Consider the following 4,698-nt stretch of genomic DNA (forward strand, 5'->3'; position numbering starts at 1 on the left):
GTACTGGGAATCAAACCCAGGGCCTTTTGCACTGTACGAAAGCATTCTACCACAGATCTACACCCTCAGCGTAGATAATCAGACTTAAATGTTTATATAGCAATTCAAGGGAGAGGGATAGGTCAGCTTGGCCTCCAGAGGGACTGGGGACTGGGGCACTCCTTTGTGAACCAAAGGAAAAGCAGGAATTTTGAGCTTTTGGAGGCCTTCCCAAGGTGCACGTTTTCCCTCTAGCAATGGTCTCCACCCTGCTCTTCTTGGGGGTTCCCTCTCCTAGAAGGGTCCTTGAGGCAGAGTTTCTTCAGGTGCCAAGAGCTATTGGGTCCTAAACCTGGAATCGCATCTACTCTTTCACCCGTGGCATCTTCTATGGTCCAGGCTCTGGGCAAATGAATGAACGAAGGAGCAAATGACTAAGTCTGGTCTAGGCTGTGGCCCTGTATTGGGTGCTCTCGGGAGGGAGAGGCAATGGACACACGGTAGTGTTAGCACCGGATGGGTGCAGGGAACTTGGGTTTTATGCTGGTATTCCTTCACACCGCTAGCTGCAGAGAAGGGCTTGCCTGAGCCATAAGGCAGTCGGAGACTTTCTCACCTTGTCGTGGCCCGATACATAGACTGTGGGAAATGTGCTCATGTGGCTAGTGGTTGTGAGGACTCTTGGGTGGCTGCTGCTGTTCCTGAATAAAACCCCCTTCTCCTGCCTCTCTGGGGCGCAGTGGGACTAGGTGGAAATGGAGTTCACCTACAAAGTGTCCGAGAGCTGGGACGGGTGAGGTGGGGGTGGGGTGAGAGGTGGGGTGGGGGGCTGTTCCTGAGACCAGCCTCCAACTGCCCTGGTAGTCATGGAGCTTCAGGGCAAGCTGCTTCAGAAGCCAGCCGTCTTCCCATTGACTAAACTGACTTTCTCTCACTTGTAACCAACATGCTCAAGGTAATTAACTTTCATTTCCTGGTTATGAATCAATGCCATTGACATTGACATTGCTTTAAAAAAAAATATAGTTCAGGCTTTCTGTGCCGCCCAGAGACATACGCGTTGTGCTTGATTCCCGTCGTAACTTAAAGGGAAGCTTCCACAATGTCCGGAGCCCTTGGAGCCCCGCAGATGAAGGAGAAGGATGTACTCAAATTCCTTGCCACAGGAACCCACTTAGGTAGCACCAGCCTTGACTTTCAGATGGAAAAGTGATGCTTTCTGCATCATGATCTGAAGAGGGCCTGGGAGAAGCTGCTGCTTGCGCTCGGGCTACCATGGCCATTGAGAACCGTGTGGATGTTAGCGCCATCTGCTCCGGGAACACGGGGCAGTGAACCATGGTAAAGTTTGCGGCTGCCCCTGGAGCCTCTCCAATTGATGGTTGCTTTACTCCAGGGACCTTTACTAACTAGATCCAAGAAGCCTTCAGGGAGCTACAGCTTCTAGTGGTGACTGACCCCAGGGCTGGCCACCATCCCCCTCACAGGCGTCTTATGTCAACCTGCCTGCCATTGTTCTGAGCAACACGGACTCTCTGCAGCCGTTGCCATCCCGTGCAGGGAGCTCACTCAGTGGCTCTGATGTGGCGGATGCTGGCCAGGGAAGCACTCTGCATGTGTGGCACTATCTCCTGAGAGCACCCATGAGAGTTCATGCTTGGTCTTTACCTACAGAAACCGGGAGGAGACTGAGGAGGGACAGGCTGCTGCTGAGAAGGCTGTGACCAAGGAGGAATTTCAGGGCGAATGGACCACACTAACTCCTGAAGTCACTACTTCTCGGCCAGAAGTGCCTGGCTGGTCTGAGGGTGTACAGATGACCTCTGTACCCGTCCAGCAGTTTCCTACTGAAGGCTGGAGTGCCCAGCCAGCCACTGAGGATTGGTCAGCAGCTCCCCCGGCACAGGCCACAGAGTGGGTTTGAGCCACCACTGAGTGGTCCTGAGCTTCTCTGCAGACACCTGAGTAAAGGAGGAAAAGGTAGAGTAAAAATAAAGTTCCTAAAAGCTGAGGAGAAGAATTTCAAGGCTGATGAGATGGCTCAGTAGGTAAAAATGCTTGCGACCAAGCTGAGTTCCTCCCTGGAATCCTACATAATGGAAGCATCTCTCTCTCTCTCTCTCTCTCTCTCTCTCTCTCTCTCTCTCTCTCTCTCTCTCACACACACACACACACACCAGCAACCTGTACATGGAGATCAAGGGTTCCATTGCTCCCCTTTCTGAGTCCAGGGCCATCCCCAACTGTGGCTTCATTATCTCAGGGGAGTGGGGATGAATGGGCTCATACTGCTTAGAGCCCTGGAACTTTTGCAGAGTGATAGCTGAATCCTCAGGACAACTAGGAACCAGAGAATGGAGGGAAAACTAAGCCAAGAGGCTGCCAGGTAGGGTCTCCTTCCACCAGCTGAATGTTTCCTGAGTTCTGGCCTTGGTAGACTTACCTTTGCCTATCTTGGGGTGTGACTTTTTACATTGTTGATAAGGCCCCTTCCCCCTCCCAGAGCTGGAGACTGAACCTAGGCTCTTTGCATACTGGGTGAACACTCCACCAGTTAGCTACGGCCCTAATGCCTTTAATGGGACCTGATATAAAACAGTATTTTTAAATCTGAGCAAGTCTTCTTTCTCATTTTTTTTTTCTTTTGTGGCTAGTGTTTTTTGTTTCCTAACAAATCACTTATTACCAAAAGGCTGGTAAGATTTTTATCCTGAGCCAGGTATGGTAGCACCTGCATTTAGTCCAAGCACTCAGGAGGTAGAGACATTGAGTACCAGCACTCTGTGGGCTCAAAGCCAGCCTGTATATGTAGCAAGTTCTAGGACAGCCAGGGGCTTGTAGAGAGCCCTTTCTTTAAAGAAAACAGTTTCCCTCTGGAACTTGGCAAATCTAGCATCTTTTCCTTATATAATGTAAATTTTAGAGTCAACTTTTCGATTTCTGTCAAACAAAACAAAGCGAACCCAAAGAAGCCTCCTTGAAAGAAACGTGTGAGTATATCAACACAATCCGCAGATCAGTTTGGGAGGAGAGTGCCATCTTTACAATACTGAATCTGCCCGTCACTGTCGAGCTGTCCTTACTTACCTAGACCGTCTGAGCCTTCCCAGCTGTGTGCAGTTTTCATTCTGCAGGCTTCCCATGCAGCTGTGTGCAGTTTTCTTCATTCTGCAGGCTTTCCCATGCAGCTGTGTGCAGTTTTCTTCATTCTGCAGGCTTTCCCATGCAGCTGTGTGCAGTTTTCTTCATTCTGCAGGCTTTCCCATGCAGCTGTGTGCAGTTTTCATTCTGCAGGCTTCCCATGCATTTTTGTTGTGATTTTCTAGCACCTTACATTTTTCAAGCTATTGAGGAAACTCTTCTAAAATTCCAGACTTCGGGTATTTGTTGGCATTTATAGAACTAAGTCTGATGCCAGGCACAGTAGTACATGTAATGCCAGCATTCAGAAAGCTGAGGCAGGAGGATACCCGTTTGGAGGGCAGAGTGGGTTACACAGCAAGATTGTTGCAAAAAAAAAAATATAAAAGGGCTCATGTGTATGTGTGTCATATGCATATGTGTGACAAGTGTGTGTGAGGGTGTGCACGCTTGTGTGCACACGTCTGGAGGCAGGAGGCCGATATGGAGTCCTATTGTTCCCCTACCTTGTTTTTGAGGCAGTCTGTCACTGAACCCGGAACTTGCCCTTTCAGTTACACTGCCTGGGCAGCGAGCCTCCTGCAGTCTGCCCGTCCTCCCCTTCTCCAGTGCAGTGCTGGTGCCACAGGTCCATACCACTGCGCCCAGATTAACACGGACTGGAATCCAAACTTGAACAGCAATGGCTCTTCCCACGGAGACCCTGAGTTTTGAACATGTTTCACATGCTGTAACATTGCTAAGCACACTTATTTATTAGTTCCAGCTGCAACAGAGCAGCAGTAGTAAAACCAGGTCTCACTATAACCCATTCTCCGGCTTCAGCCTCCTGAGTGCTGGGATTGTAGAGGGATTTGGATTTCTAACTCCTTAGAATTGTTTGTGAACATGTTTTCTATGAATGAAGAGAATTTGTGTGTGTGTGCATGTACCTGTGTGTATGTGAAGCTGTATGTGCATGTGTGTGTAGCTGTGCATACATGTGTGTTTTCATGCATGTGTGTAGATATGTGTATATGTATGTCTGCATATACGTGCATGTGCATATGTGGAGGTGTGTATATGTGTGTGTGCATGTGCATATGTTGAGGTGTGTATATGTGTGTGCATGTGCATATGTTGAGGTGTGTATATGTGTGTGCATGTGCATATGTGGAGGTGTGTATATGTGTGTGCATGTGCATATGTGGAGGTGTGTATATGTGTGTGTGCATGTATGCCCCAAAGAGTTTTCTTCTTAATCGATTGGAGCAGAATTCCAGGATTCAGCAGTTCACAGAAGAGATGAAGGTGGATGTCATCTTTTCACTGATTTTGAAAAGAAGCATTTAATTTCTTACATTGAGCATGACATGAGCCATGAGCTTCCCACAGACTTTGTTTATCAGGTTGCTGATTAAATATCTCCATGCATATGTGAACAGAATTTCACCAAATGGTTTTTTTTGTATCTCTTGAGACAATCACACAAGGTTTCTCTTTAATTCTCTTAATATGGTGAATTACAGTTGTAATTTTTTGAATCTTAAGCCAGTATTGAATTCCTGGGATGAACTCCTTGAATAAGTAAATATTATT

General features: G+C 47.9%; 1 pseudogene; it reads left to right on the forward strand.

Moving 5' to 3' along the window:
• The first annotated feature begins 1,081 nt into the window (after positions 1 to 1,081).
• Positions 1,082 to 1,924, forward strand: LOC126510857 (40S ribosomal protein SA-like; annotated as a pseudogene).
• The last annotated feature ends 2,774 nt before the right edge of the window (positions 1,925 to 4,698 follow it).

This window comes from Alexandromys fortis, unplaced genomic scaffold (assembly GCF_014885135.2).
Source record: "Alexandromys fortis isolate MF-2015 unplaced genomic scaffold, M_Fortis_MF-2015_v1.1 scaffold_78, whole genome shotgun sequence".
NCBI lineage: Eukaryota > Metazoa > Chordata > Mammalia > Rodentia > Cricetidae > Alexandromys > Alexandromys fortis.